Raw genomic sequence first — 15558 nt, 5'->3', positions numbered from 1 at the left:
AAACAAAAAATGAAGAATAAAAGAATATGATTTAAGGTTCTAAGTCTATATAACCAATGGCAAGTAGACAGAACTGAATAAAAATGGACTTAAAAGTATTTAGTGATATTTCTTTAAATCAGCAGGGTTTAAAGAACAGAGACCTTACTTCTTAAAGTCTTTCCAATAAAATCCTCGGTTTAATCTCAGTGAAAACACTCATTTCTTGTTAAATAAACATTATCTAATGAACAAAGGATTTTCACAAAATCCTTTCATATCTTGTTATTCTCAAGTATAAATTAAAGCTTTTAACTCGTCTTTTTAATGCAACCTCAATCTCAACCCTCTAACCTTTCTCTACAGCATTTAATACTGTTATTTCTGAAACATAAAGAAAGACCAACTTGCCAAAAAAAAAGGATATAATATGAAATCTTGAAATTTATAATCCATTAGATTTGTGGTGATCAAGGAATAACTTTTACCTATCCCACCTAGTTTTACCGTTCCTTTCTATAGATCTTCAGCTTGAGCCAATGTTGCATTTACTGGAGTCTCAGAAATCAATACTCAAGAACATTTTTCCCCTAGGCTGCGATGTTGATAACTGGTGGCCATTTAACATCATTGGTTTAAAATAATAACACTATGGATATATGTGGAGATCTCTGAGAAGTACATTAATTATAAATTCCTCGCTTTTGTGGACACTGTAATGTGTATAAGATTCTATTATGTAACAGTGAACTCTAGAATGGAAATCTTAATTCCTTCTCCTTCCTGCCTTACTATCTTGTATCTGCTGTACATCTGGATGTGAAGAGTAGAAGGAAAATGGCACAATCCCAAAGTGAAATTGTAAAATTGGAAAAGTTTGCCTTTGATGGCTTTTGGTTCTTGGAAAAACAACCTCTCCCACTTTTGGGTTCCCCCAAATATCCTCTATTCCTACAGAAGAAGAAAGAATCTGTTATCCTTATTTGAATTTTGATGAAAACTTGTTTCATAAGATAAGCTAGCATTCCCAGTTTCTATTTACAAGTTTGAACTTTTAAACTCTCCAGTGGATTTAGAAGTCTATGAGTAAAGAAATTATAAGCACCAAGTTTCAAGCAGTGTGACTTTTAGTAAGGGGTTCTTCCCTAGTCTGCAGACCCTTAGCATCCTGAAGGCTGAACTGAAGCCTGCTTTAAGAATTTGACAGTGATGGAAACACTAAGCCAAGAATGGTTTCTGGTTTGTGGCCCACAGATGCATTATTGATCCCCAAGAAAAGGGGAAATGGGGCTAAAAATTTTAGAAGGCTAGCTCTCACGAGCAGCACAGCAAGATTCATGAAAGCCATCATAAGCACCCCTTCACTAAGCAAAAATCTGCCCAAATGTGATAAAAAGTGGTTTCTTTAGTCCCAAACCAAGGACTGAGATATTCAATCCTGCCCCCTATGCACTCTGCCCCCAGCTGATTATTTATGTAAAATCATGTTCTGGTCCAGAGAACCTACTATTTACTATCTTATTATAAAGAGTTTATTTTCCAGATCCAGAATTCAGAGACAGAGAGAGAGAGGCAAATCAACAAAATTTTCTGCTCCAAAATGCTTCAAGTTTAAAGATCAAACAGCTGAAGAGAGGATTAGCAAACTAGACGATTATAGGTGAAACCGAGAACTGCAGCCCACAGCTCTGGAGAACTGTCATGGGAGCAAGAGAATCCCAGCTGGTAGGCCATGAGTCCCAGAAACTGTGTGCCATTGATAGTAAGAGAGGGGGAAAAACTGATGACTGATCCTTGAAAACTAACTCTAACAGAGAGGAGAGGAAAACAATGCATACTCGCCCAGGTTAAAACCTGATACTGGTAACAGTCCTCTTAAGGAGCTGTGCTCCATGTGTGGCTAATCAAACATGCTGCAAAATAATTGTAATGCATATCATGAAATTTGTGATTTCATATTAGATTAACATTGCTTTGCAATTTGCTTGATTACAATAATAAATACTCTCCCTCTATGCTCTAAGTCTGATCTGAGAAGTCCCTAATGAAAATCTCTTCATATTCTGTACCTACCACGTCTCAGGCACTGTGCTCCATGCTAAAAGCACACGTTTTCTTTGCTTTATAGAGTGGGGTTTCTCAACCTTGGCACTAATGACATATTGGACTGAATAAATTATTTGTTGTAGAGTCTGACCTGTGCACTGCAGGATATTTAGCAGCATCCCTGGTCTCTACCTACTAAATGCCAGTAAGTACACTCCCCCCAGCCTCCAGTTGTCACACAAAGATGTCTCCAGATTTTCCAAATGTCCCCAGCAGGGGGTGGGGGGGACAAAGTTATGTCAGTTGAGAACACACTACTGTAGAAGTATTCTCTACATACCTGGTCCTTAGGCTATTTACTGTCTTGTAACATAGGTGCCTTCTTACCAATTAAAAACTTCAGCTAGGAGGCACCTGGGTGGCCTCCTACTCTTAATTTCTACTCCTGATTTTGGCTCAGGTCATGATCTCAAGGTTCATGGGTTTGAGCCCTGCATCAGGCTCCCCACTGACAGTGCAGAGCCTTTTTGGGTGAGATTCTCTCTACCTTCCTCTCTTTCTGTCCCTCCCCTGCTCGTGCTCTCTTTCTCTCTCTCTAAGTAAACAAACTTAAAACAAACAAACAAACAAAAACAAAACTTCAGCTAGAACTCTGCTTATAAATAACAACAACAAATATTCTCATTGAGTAGAATGCCTAAATTCCAACCCCTGAATGTTTGCAGAAGTTTGTCTCTCACCTGGCATTCATTTAAAAAAAATCGTCATTAAGAAGCTGTACATGCTAAATAAATTTGCCGGTTCCAAAGCAATGCCAACAAACGTAACATCTACCTAGGGGACAGGCAGGTAGAAAAGGATCAAATTATATTGGCCAATTAAAATGTCCCATTCTTAAGGAATCAAAGCATTATATTAGAAAGAAAATGGCAAAAAGTAAATGAAGAGTTACCAGTTTGAGAACTCTGGGGAAGATTTTGGGAGTAATTTGTTCTGAGACCATAACACAAAAAGCACTGAACAGTCATCTTACAAATGTAGAGAGGCTCATTTCCTTTTTCTCTTATACAATATGGGACTTCTAACATATATTAAACCCATTAGGTGAGATGGATTTTTTATCTACCAATTCTCACAGCCTCATAGCAGAACAGAAAATCAAATCCTTGAGAATTAGATCAAGTGTATCACAACATTCCTATTATTTGTGATCTAACCAGTAGCATCAAATGGTCAAAATAAACTTAGCTTTTAAGAATATAAAAGAACTTAGTTGTATTACTTTGTTTCTCTTTAGCCCAGGTTTCTCACCTATATCTCAGCAATGAGAATCAACACTATGTGAAACAATGGTCAATGGTTTATAAGGAAGATTTAAATGTCCCTCAAAAGCATCAGATAATTACCTCAGCCAGAAGCAAGATGTTAGACTAGGCAGACTAATGATGTGATCTAGGATGGTAATTCCCATGGTTCTTAAGGAGCACAAACATCAATCATTTAGTAAATACATGGTTTCCATTGGTCTCCAGACTGGGTGGGGAAAAAGAAAAAGAAAAGAAAATCTCAGCAGTGAGAAAACTGCCTAAGTTTTCCTGGCATATCAATATGCATGTCCCTTAAAGCAAGGCTATTTCTAATCTTTCTTTCAAATTCTGGTATGTTCATTAATGCCAGAATAAACACCAGAGGGGGGAATCTACATAAATGAACAACAAAATGATGGGTTCAAACAAGATTCCAAGACTCTGCTTCAAAATTTGTATTTTTATTTAAAATTTTTTAATTTTATATATTTGTTTTGAGACAGTGAGAGAGTGAGTGCCCAAGTGGGGGAGAAACAGAGAGAGAGGGAGAGAGAGAGAGAACCCCCAACAGTTTCCACACTGTCAACACAGAGCCTGACATGGGGATCAAACCTATGAAGTGTGAGATCATGACCTAGGTCAAAACCAAGAGTCAGATGCTTGCTTAACCAACTGAGCCACCCAGGTGCCCTTCTGCTTCAAATTTTGAATAATTATAGGAGTTCCCTTCTCAAAAATAGTATTTTATGTCTTTTTGAAAAAATTATACTAGGGGCTCCTGGATGGCTCAGTCGATATAACATGTGACTGTTGATCTCAGGGTTGTGAGTTCAAGCCCCACACTGGGCATAGAATTTAATTTAAAAAATAATAATAAAATAAAATAAAAATTCTATAGGTGAATTTATACCTTTTCACTGCTCCAAAAACTATCCCATGGCTTTCAAAACCCATGGTCTTCCAGTTGCTATGTGCCAAAGAAGTTACCACCTGATTGTAAGTAAGTCTCAGTTGCTTAAATAATTATCTAAATCTTACAGGCTGAGAGACTTTCTTTATTGTATTTTTTAAATATCATACGGTGTTTTTTTTTTCTTTTGGTGCTCATTTATGTGGGGTTCAATAATGTATCCACAATGAAGATACAAGACAATTCCTTTATGCCTCAAAACTCCCTGTGCTACAACTTTATAGCAATATTATCACCATGCCCGTACCTTTGGCAATCACTAACCTCTTCACTGGTTTTATGGTTTTGTCTTTTTGAAAATGTCACGTGGCTGAAATCATACAATATGTATCCTTTTCATATGGTATGTCACTCCCACATGTCTTTGAGAATTACCTATTCTACACTATCGATATCAATACATATTGATAGTTTGTTCCTTTTTACTGAGTAGTATCACATGGTATGCACTTACCATAGCTTGTTTATCCATACCACTGTTGAAGGGCACTGGGTTGTTTCTAGTTTTTGACTTCCACAAATAAAGCTGCTCTGAACATTTGCCTATAGGATTTAGTGTGAACATAAATTTTCATTTCTCTAGGGTAAGTAACCAGAAGTAGGATTGCTGGGGAATATGTTAAGTAAATGCGTAACTCTATAAGAAAAAAAAACCTGCCAAATTGGGGCACCTGCGTGGCTCAGTCAGTTAAGCCTTCGACTCTTCATTTCAGCTCAAGTCATGATCTCACGGTTCATGGGTCCGAGCCCTGCATAAGGCTCTGTGCTAACAGTGCAGAGCCTGCTCGGGACCCTCTCTCTCTCCCTCACTCTCTGCCCCTCCCGCACACGCATGCTCTCTCTCTTCCCCCCAAAAATAAATAAACTATACAAAAAAAAAAAAAAAAAAAAAGCCCTGCCAAACTGTTTTCCAGAGTATCAGTTATTTTGCACTCCTACCAACAGTGTATGAGAATTCCATTTGTTCCACATCTTCACCAGCACTTGGTACTCTAGGCTGGCAGTTTCAATCTAAGAATGCCAGAATGCCTTTATTAAAAAATATGTTTATCAACTGTTGTAAGATAGTACATGCTTACTATAAAGCAACTATCTCTCCAATTAAAAAATAGCATTATTTTCCAATAAAGTGTTTTGTAGGAAGTACTTTGATATCACACATTTGAAACCACATAAGGGGCACCTACCTGGGTGATTCAGTCAGCTAAGCATCCCACTTCAGCTCAGGTCATGATCTCACAGTTTGTGGGTTCAGGCCCCACATTGGGCTCTGTGCTGACAGTTCAGATTCTGTGTCTCCCTCTCTCTGCCCCTCCCCTGCTTGCACTCTGTTTCTCTCTCAAAAAATAAAAATTAAAAAAAAAAAAACATAATAAAATGTTGTATTTAAACTATAAGATCTTCTAATATTGTATTATCTAATTTGTCAGGTGAGCTCTAATGCCCCTGAACTACTTATTTAATTCTTTTTTTGTGTCTATGGTAACTATGAAATGGACTCTATGCTTTTGGGCAGCCACAAGGTCCAGAGTCACATTCATTAGTTCAACATATATTTGGTAAGAGCTGTTATAATAATAATTAACTGCATGAGTAATCAACATAAAGATGTGCATAGGAAATATTAGCTAAAGCTATTTTAGAAGAACCTGGTCTCAGTTCGATCAGTGTTGGGTACTCACAGGAAGCTGAGCTTTAATTCTAATTTCATAGCAATTAATGAAATGACCAAGTGTTGCTGAGAAATTAGTATATATTAGAAACTAAAATATAACACAAATTGTGATAACTGAACAAAGCCCTTCAATTCCAAGCTTCTGGAGAAAGCAGATCAAAAATGCAAACAGAAAGAAAACAACGAATGGCAGTTTAACATATCAAACCTCTTTTGATAAATGGAGGGAGCCATTTTAAAGCTTAAATCTCATCTCTGCTGAAAAGTGTCACCAGACCCCATCTCCTTCCCCCCACCATTCTTTCTGTGAATGTTCTCTATCTTGTCCAGGGTCCCTGTTTCCATCTCATTATTAAGGATCACACCTCGGCTCTTATTCTCTAATTCCCCTGGATCAGGTCTGCAACTTCCTCGTGTTGGGGAACTGCCCACGAGGGACTGCACCTGCCCCCATCTCAGACTCCTAATTCCCTGCACCTGGCCCCTCCACTGGGTCATCCAGAGAGGGAGCCAGACATTAATAGCTCATTTGTGATTCACTAAGGAAGGGATAATCTGCCAGAACCATTCTTCCGCACGCACTTTAACACTGCTCCCTTCGGTAAAATGCAGTCCATTACCTGAAAGCCCTGTGAAATTGGCGGGGAATTGAAAACCTCATGCTTATACAGAAGGCTGAGTTGCTTCCTAAGGGTTAGGCAAGTAACTCAGAGGGCTCTACTGCTAACAAGATTCTTCAGAAATGAAGCAGCCTGAACATAATCAGTTCACCCTAATTGATTGCATACAGTTTATTACATAACTGATGGTTTTAAACCCCCAGCCAATTAGTTTGTCAAACAGAGGTTAAATTCTTGACTGGTTTATTTAAACTACATTTAGGCAGGATATATACAATACAACCCGCCTAATCCAGGCAGTGGAAAATGCAATCTTTTAACAAGTGAAATTAGCAAGAACTTCCCTAGAACCGAAAGGGAAGAAGAAAAGTTTCACTAAAATGCTAACCTTAACTGACCAAAATATTAACTCTAAGTTTCATTTTACCTGGTACCATTCCTTTGCTGTGTAGTTACCGGATTTTGAGATCTTTAAAACTATTCGTATGGTTGATGTCACCGGTAATGCTGCATTTGAAAGTATTAAATTAGAATTAAGCAAAACTCCATCTCATTGGCCTGATGTGTTAATTCAGACTAATCTCTTAGCTGTCTGAGTTATCACCTCTAGTCCTTCACAGATTTTACCAACTTGTAATGTTTGGCAGAGAGATAAGTCTGTCTGATGATTCTTGCATTTATTTCTGAGCATATCCCTCATAGTCCAGCCCGGCCATTTAAAATCATCATCATTATAAGTGTGTTTACATTGCATTTTTAGGATTCCATTAATTAAGATTCTAATAAGGTAAGTCCAAGTCTTTTCCTAAAACTGAGCAGCTAGAGAATTAAATCAGATAACCACTTTTTACTCAGTACCTGTTAAGCATTCAGCCCTGTGTCAAGTCAAATAGCACACAAAAGAAGGGTCAGACATAGATGTAGATGAGAAGCAATATTCAGGATTTCAGTGTCCAGGCCAGTGTTATAATGTTGCATTAGGGAAATTTTTACAGACCAATTGTTTCTTAAACCTATAAAGTATTTTATAGGATAGGGATCAGAAAACTTTTCCTGTAAGTACTTTAGTTTTTTGCAGATAGAGGCAAAATTGAGAATATTATATGCATACTTATATAATAAGAAAACAAATTTCTACAGTTTTTAATTGATACGATTCAAAATGTTCAGACTTACTGTGTCTCAGATAATATAATTAGCAAAGTAATGGCTATATATTTTCCTTCTAAAACCTCAACAAAGAATAGGGAATTCAAATATAGAAAATTTTCTCTGGGACTCAGAATTATCAGAAATTCATTTTTTATCTTGGAACTGCCAATTTTAAAAACCACTTTGGGGCATTTGTTTTTAATTAACTAGTTTTTTAAGTAATCTCTACATGCAATGTGAGCCTTGAACTCACAACCCCAAGATCGAGAGTTGCAAGCTCTACCTACTGAGCCAGCCAGGTGACCCCACAATTGCCTTTGATTAAATAGGTTTCAATTAAATATTTACTACAATTCTCTTGGAATTTGTGCTAGTTGATGAGGACATGAAGAGCAATGGCCCCCTAACTTCAAAGCACTCAAATTCAAGGGGAGACAGACAAATAGAACAAAGTACAATAATGGCATATAATGTGTGCTACAACAAAAGTATGTATATAGTGCTACATAAACATTTGTATAAAGTGCTATGTAAACACAGATGGAGGGCTTAAGAAAATATTGTTGAAATGTTTTCTAAAAATGTGTATTTCACCCCTGGCAGTCTTAGTAATAAGGACATCGAACCTCTAGAATATTTACTTGATTAAGAATTACTGTGTTGCTTCTGAATAATCATTCTGATCCATTTTCATTGTATAGCTTTATAGAGGTGAACAATCTAGGTAATTTCCCTAAATTGGAAGAAACAATGAGGACATGGTCAAGAAGTATTTTATCTATATCCTACATCTATCATAGTACGTTTTCTTTTCTCCTGACAATTAAGATTCTGATTATGTGAGGACTCTAATTCATGGAGAATTTTCCCCTAGAAGTCTCAAAAAAGAAAATGAGGATTTATAAGAAGAAAGAAACAGAAATCCAGATTATTCAATATAAATCCAAATCAGAAGAAACAGGGAGAAACCTTTAATAGTATTCGTATTAGTTTTTATCTTTCAAACTAATATAGCATACAACAAGCAATATACCACACCAAGGTCTCACACTTATAAATTCAGAAGGAAACCAAAGTCTACTGTCTTCTCTCTCCTGGGGAGGCCTGTGGTGGACTATTACCTGACATGTGACATATGCTTGATCGATGAAGTATTCAAGACTCTCAAAACATTTTACTCTTCAGATATCAATCAGATGATGACTTCAGCATCTCCTTGTACTAGACCAAAAGGCCCACCTTTGGTTTTAAATGCTGGAAAGCTTATCTGGCAAAAGACGTAAAGACAAGGGTCTAGAAGGTAAGATGTGAATTTCCTAAGGAATGTAGGCTATTCACATCTCTGCTATGATTATCCTACTGTGGAGGGTGCTTGGGACATCTCCAAAGTTATTTGTACATCAGAGTCAGGCTAGTCAGGCCAATCCTGATGAAAGGCAGTAGTCACCAGATGAGAAATGATACATTCTTTGCCTTTCCTTATCCTTCCCCTGACATCCACTTCAGTCAATCCATACCTGCACAAAGGGAGTTCACTCTACAATCCCTTCTATCATGGAGCCTATTTTCTAGATAGGTAGGCGAGACATAGACAGTCATGAAATAAAAGAATGATCCAGAAGAACATACTGTCCAAAGGTTGTACTGTGAAGGGATGTGGTGCCTGAAGAGGATTCCAGAGCCTTGTGAAGGTGGTTAGATCACAAAGCATCAGATGTTATGCTAATGAACCAAGAGTTTATTCTGTAAAATAAAGGGAAGCAGGTACATAGTTTTGTGCCAATGTTTACAGATAAGATTTGCATTTTAGAAAACTTCGTCCTTGTGCAAACTCTAGAATTATAGAGGTTTAAAGTAGCAAACAAGATAATGCTTGTTTACTGCTTTAGCTCAGTAAAGGCTCACACCAAGGCAGTAGTGAGAAAATGAAAACGTATGAATTTAACAGCTATTAAGGAGATAGATTTAGCAAGACTTTGGGACTGTATGAAGGAAGCCACTAAAAGGGCAAGGTGGCAAAGAATTACTAATTTGGGATACAAAATTAGTATACACCCTGTATACAGGGTGGAGGGCAGAAGATAAGGTAGAATGGAGGTATCTGATAGGTGATTGGATGTGCAGATCTGGAAGAGAGGTGAGCCTGGAACGGAGGTGGAGATTTGGGACCCTGAAGTCAAAAGACAGGGTAGTGACAAGGTCAGGAGGGGAAAAAAGAGGAAAAGGAGGTGGTTCATGAGGCAACTTTAGTGATCATTAACCTTGGAAGTAAGGGTAGAAGGAGACTCAGATGGAGAATATGAGGAGGAGGCAATACCTGGGGAAGTGGTGGGTCCAAAATTTCCATTCTGAAAGGATCTAGACCAGCAAACAGGTCAGAAGGGGGCTGACATTCATTTGCATAGCACTTGAACTAAGAATTAAGAAAATGCAATTGTCCATATCAAGAAAGGGGAATGAATGCTGCTGGATATTATGTACTCACCCAACCCTGGGCCCACTGGTTCCTCTAGAACTGAGAGGTTGGAGAACCAGGGGAGCACATTCCCATGGAAAGAAAGCAAAGAAGGATGAGATTGTAAGAATCAGAGAGGAGACTCAAAGTGAAATTCAGCAGAGATCCCATATGTAAGAAAATAATATCCAGTCAATTTACAATTGCTAACGTTTGCCAGGGCAAATTCATTGAAGTGATGGGGGAAGAAGCGAAAATGAGTGGGGAAAGATAGAGTGAGAAGAAAGAGTCAGTGAGGGCAGATTTCTCTTCAAAGACATTTGACTATGAAGAGATGAAGAAAGATATGGCAATAGTCACAGGGAGATGCAGAGTCAAAGAGCCTCGAGAATAGTTTGAAGACCTAAGTAGAGACTCTGTCTCAGAGCTACACCTCAGAACCCCAAGTGCTAGACCTGCAATGTCTGTAGTACAAACTGATGGCTGCCCTTCTCCAGAAAATGTCTCTCCCACAGGGCCCATTTCCCTGTCAAAGTCCACTAGGAAAGAATCATTTAGTTGGGCCTTGAAAGCTTTTTACAGGTAGCAGTTTTCTATTAGAGTATAAATACCTGAGTAACAACTGGAAATGAGGCCAGGATGGATGCTTAAAGCAGAAAGGGAAAGTGAGAAGGCAAATGTCAGAGAAAACCTTTGCCTACCTCACACTTTTGCCTGAGTTGGCCCCAAATTCAGTCACTAGTAATGACAGAAAATTACGTGTTCTGTAATGGATAGAGTACACTGATTAATCACAGAAGCTGTTTAGCTGAAATTGTCCTCCACATCCTACATACAGAGAGGCATCATACATAGATTATCAATCTCTAAGAATAAAAATTCAACTTAAGAAATTTAATACTAGTTTGGATCAAAATTAAATCACTTAGGGGATACAGATGGCACTTAAAAATGTTAAATGCCCCAGGGTCAAACTTATAGGAATCAATTGTAATCTTCCCTCATTACAATCACAGAAATGAAGTTAGAATGTGGGGAAATCTAAGTCTGACAGTGGTTATTAGGTGACTTTTGAAAGGTACCAGAACACACCTCCCCAAAATATGCCACCTTGGCATATTGATTATTTTGAGCTGAAGACAACTGAGAAGTAGCAGAAACAAGAAAAGCTCTCTGCATTTCCCTCTCTTTACCTAAAGGTAGGAGATAAATTTGTAAAGGTATCTCCCCTCCTCTCCCTATCAGGAAGGACTGAAGTTAATCATCTGAGACTCTAGACCCCTATCATCCCAGACATGATACAGAGGAATCTACATAACAAACTTAGCATTGTCACCCTTGTCTATCATTAATTTCTACATGTATTTACCTTCCTACAATTTGCCATCCCTAGATGTGACGTCCCTTTATTTTGTCTTGCTACTTTTCTACACAATTAGTGTTCTTTGCTAACATGTTTTAGAAGTTCAAGTTCTTTTTTTATTTTTTATTTTTTTTAATGTTTATTTATTTTTGAGAGAGAGAGAAACAGAGTGTGAGTGGGGGAGAGGCAGAGAAAGAGGCAGACCCAGAATCCAAACAAGGCTCTAGGCTCTGAGCTGTCAGCACAGAGCCTGATGTGGAACTCGAACTCATGAAGTGTGAGTTCGTGACCTGAGCCAAAGTTGGACGCTTAACCAGCTGAGCCACTCAGGGACCCCTAGAAGTTCAAGTTCTAACCACCCTTTTGTGTTACTTATCACTGAGTCCTCCATGCATATGTGTGATGTTAGTAAACTTGAGTTTGTTTTTATCTCGTTAATCTGTTTATGTTGGTCTAATTTGCTGGACCCCAGCCAATGAACTTAAGATGGGTAGAATTTCTTCCTCCTCTGCACATTCCTCTCTTGATATTTCTTCAACAATTGAAACAACTCACTTACATTTTGTTACTCACTTACATGTGTCTGTTGTGTCTGCTATCCCCATTCTGAGTTCTCCTTTGGATCATCGATCCTTAGGAAAAACATTGTTTACTCATATATTGAAGAAAAGTCATTCACAGTTTATGTATGCCCAACCTGATGAGGTTGTGGGGTAATGGTGGGGTTCGTGGGGTTCAGAGCTGACAACCAAGAAAGAATTCTTGAAGATGTCTTTTGTGCAAAAAGGTGATTTTATTAAAGCATGGGGATAGGACCTGTGGGCAGGAAGAGCTGCACTGGGGTTGGGAAGAGTGGCTCCTTATATACTATGGGGCTTGGGGAGGTAAAGTCAAGAGGAAGTTTCATAAAGGGATTTTCCATATGCTAAAGACTCACGAATTACTGAAGGCCTAGCTATTGTCAAGCTAAGGTTGTTTTCCCCTCTGTTAAAGCATTAACACTAAGACAGTAGGGAGTTTCTGGAGAAATGTTTTGCTCTGCATGACTCAAGTATTTGTCAGTGGTCTGCAGGTTATAAGGAAATTCAATTTTATCTGCCATTTCCTTCTTGCCTTTGTTCCCCACATCACTATGGAGGGGAGGGTGATGTTGGGGCTCCAGAAAACTGAGGCTATAGGCTTCTAGAGATTAGGCTATTGATAAGATTGCCTTTTTTCTTGTAATTTACTAGGATTTTTGTAAACAGATAGAAACTCTATGAGTTCAACCATTTGTTTTCTGTCCTTTCCTTTGTCCTTGGGCAGCCAGGAGTGCCTGAGGAATGTCACACATATCCCACAGGGCAGCAGGAGGAGTGCTGTTAGCCTGTACTTTGCCCTCAGCTTGCCCCCTGCTCCCTCATCAAACCTATGCATGTCCCTAGGTACACATGAGCAACTGGAAAAAAAAACACTTCTAACCTATATAAGAGGTACTGCAACCCCAAGAAGGATCTTACTCTCTACTTGCAATTGAGTGTCCTTCCCCATCTCTATCAAGGACAACTTTATACACCATCTATAATTCCCATTTCACTCTAGGATTTGTCTATATTGGCAGAAAACGTGCAGCATGACTGGTAACAAAAGGGAGAAGAAGGAAGAAGAGAAGGAGCATGTAGAAGAAGAGGAGCAACTGGAATAGGTGGAAGAAGACTCAGTGAACACCGAAAACCACTTTCTAGCTATTCAATCCTAACACTCACCCTCAGTCCCTAACCTCTGTCCCATTTTCTCTCTAGTCCCATCCCTGGCCAAACTCTTACATGAAAAGCCTAGGAAAATGTGAATCTGATTCTCCTCTGGAATAAAAATGAATTTGACTTCAATTCATCGAAAGTCAAGGAAGTACTATTACCTTCTATATGTGATATTGCCTTTCCCAAAAGCAATAGTTGAGCCCATGACCCTGTCTTGTGCTCTGAGCTGTGGTTGAGTTGCTAAAAGTTGAGTCATTGTTATCAAAATTATTGGAAAGGATCTGAGGATTCATATGCTACTCAAGCATTGTGTCAACTGGAAAAGTAGTATTTGACAGGTAGACTCCTACCTTTTTTCAAATTTACATGGCTGCATGGTGATTACTGAAATATGTTCATTTAAAAGACTTGCTGAATATAGAGTAGCCTTATGTCAACATGTATTTTTCCAATATTAATAGATAGTTAAGAAATTATTACTACAGTGATATTCTTATAAGTTTTTCACGGTTGAAAGTGGGACAGTCACGTGACTGGGAGTCACACTAAGGAAGAACACTGAACTGTAAATTCTGTCTGAAAAAAAAATTGAGCAGCATCTTCAAGCATCCTTTCTACTTTCTATTGCCTCATTTGAGATGTTCCTATTCTTGCATAAGGCCACCTCTAGCTCAAAGCCTCCTTTTTCTAAAAATAAGAACAAGGAACTCCAGTATGATGCAGCCCCATGCTAGGAAGGATGTCTTAGTGAGCAGAGGATGAGCTGGGGAGCTACCTTGTGGCCCCACTGGCAACTTTGCATGCTTCCACCTGTGCTCTGAACCCTACATCCTCCTGGTTTCTCAAATAACCTTGCTCCTGTACCTTTACTTTATGTCTATTGACTTTTTCTCCTGCATGTTAAAACATGTACAAGACCACCCCTATTTTAGCGAACCCCATCCCCATTCCCACATCCACCTCTAGCTACCTCCCAATTTCCCTTTTTCCTTCAACCTTTCAACTTGCTAGGCTTCTTGATAAAAGGTTTTACTTTCACCATCCCTATGTACTCTCACTCACTCCTCATCCCACTGTTGACTGACTTCCAGCCCTACCATTTCTCTGAAATTTCTTGTATCAAGATCACCAGTGAAGTCTATGTTACCAGATCCAATAATTTCTTCTCAAACCTTATTTTGTTTTCCCTAGTTGCAGGATTTTATATTGGCACTACCCCACCCATCTTGAAATACATTCATTCCTTGAATTTACTTCTCTACAATATCCGAATTTTCCTCCTAACATGTCTGTCTATTCCTGCTTGGGTGCTTTGTGAGATCTTCCTTGTTTTGCCATTCCTTCAACACTGGGAGGCTCTTCTTACTCTATACGCACAATTTCATTTAGTCCCGTGGTCTTGGTTCCCATCTATATGATGATCTTCAAATCTGTGACCTCCCATGTGAACTACAGAGCTAAACATCTAACTCCTTATTATATATCACCATTTGGGTATCTAGCATATCTCTTATTTACCATGTCCAAAACTGCATTCTTATTCTCTAAACCTGCTCCTCCAAGGTTGGTTTTCAGTCAGTGTCACCACCAGCCACCTAGTTGTTTCAGGAGGAAAACTAGTTGTTTAAGGAAGAACCTGGAAGTCATCATTGCCTCCTTTCTCTTCCCCATCCCTTACATTCAATCAGCCAACAAATCCATCCAATTTCCCCTCACAAATATCACTGAACCCATATATTCGTCAGGTCATCATCCCAGTCTATGCTGCCTCATTGTCTCTATTTTGGTGTTTGACCACCATACTGGACTGCTTTCCCCCATGCAGATCTGATCACGATACCCCTTCACTTGAAATCCTTTGTGAATCTGTCTCGACCATCAGGATCTAGCCCAAAGGCCTTAACATGGATCATAAAACATTCTAGGAACAGATCTCTCACATATCAGTGTCATCTTGGGCCATCCTCAGCCATGTTGGATTTCTCTGGATTCTTTATAGTATTGCAGTACAGTGTCTGGGCTCTATGCTTTGGTACATATTATCCCTCTATCTCATATTTTTATTCCTATAATGATTTACCTGACTAACTCATTCATCTTTCAAATCTCAGCTTGCCTGGCACTTGTTCCAAAAAGCTCTCCTCACTGCTTAGATAAAAGATTGATGAACTATGGCCCATGGGCCAAATTTGCCCATGGCTTGTTTGGTTATAGGCCTCATGCTAAGAGTTGCTTTAAAACTTTTAAAGGAT

At 38.7% G+C, this 15558-nt stretch overlaps 1 protein-coding gene across 2 annotated transcripts in view; it reads right to left on the bottom strand.

Annotated features, from left to right (window-relative positions):
• PKHD1 (PKHD1 ciliary IPT domain containing fibrocystin/polyductin) overlaps positions 1 to 15558 on the bottom strand; it is a 488429-nt gene that overhangs the window by 86221 nt on the left and 386650 nt on the right. The window contains exon 61 of one of the 2 annotated variants that reach the window (XR_002082091.2): positions 3432 to 3558. The exons of the other annotated variant lie outside the window; for it this stretch is intronic. The gene's annotated coding sequence lies outside the window, so the exon portion shown is untranslated. The remainder of the gene's footprint in view (positions 1 to 3431; positions 3559 to 15558) is intronic. 2 annotated transcript variants of the gene reach the window in all.

Source organism: Panthera pardus, unplaced genomic scaffold (genome assembly GCF_024362965.1).
Source record: "Panthera pardus isolate Hobbes unplaced genomic scaffold, ASM2436296v1 HiC_scaffold_17, whole genome shotgun sequence".
Taxonomy (NCBI): Eukaryota; Metazoa; Chordata; class Mammalia; order Carnivora; family Felidae; genus Panthera; species Panthera pardus.
The sequence above is the reverse complement of the archived record's forward strand: the minus strand, read 5'-3'. Positions and strand labels throughout refer to the sequence as shown.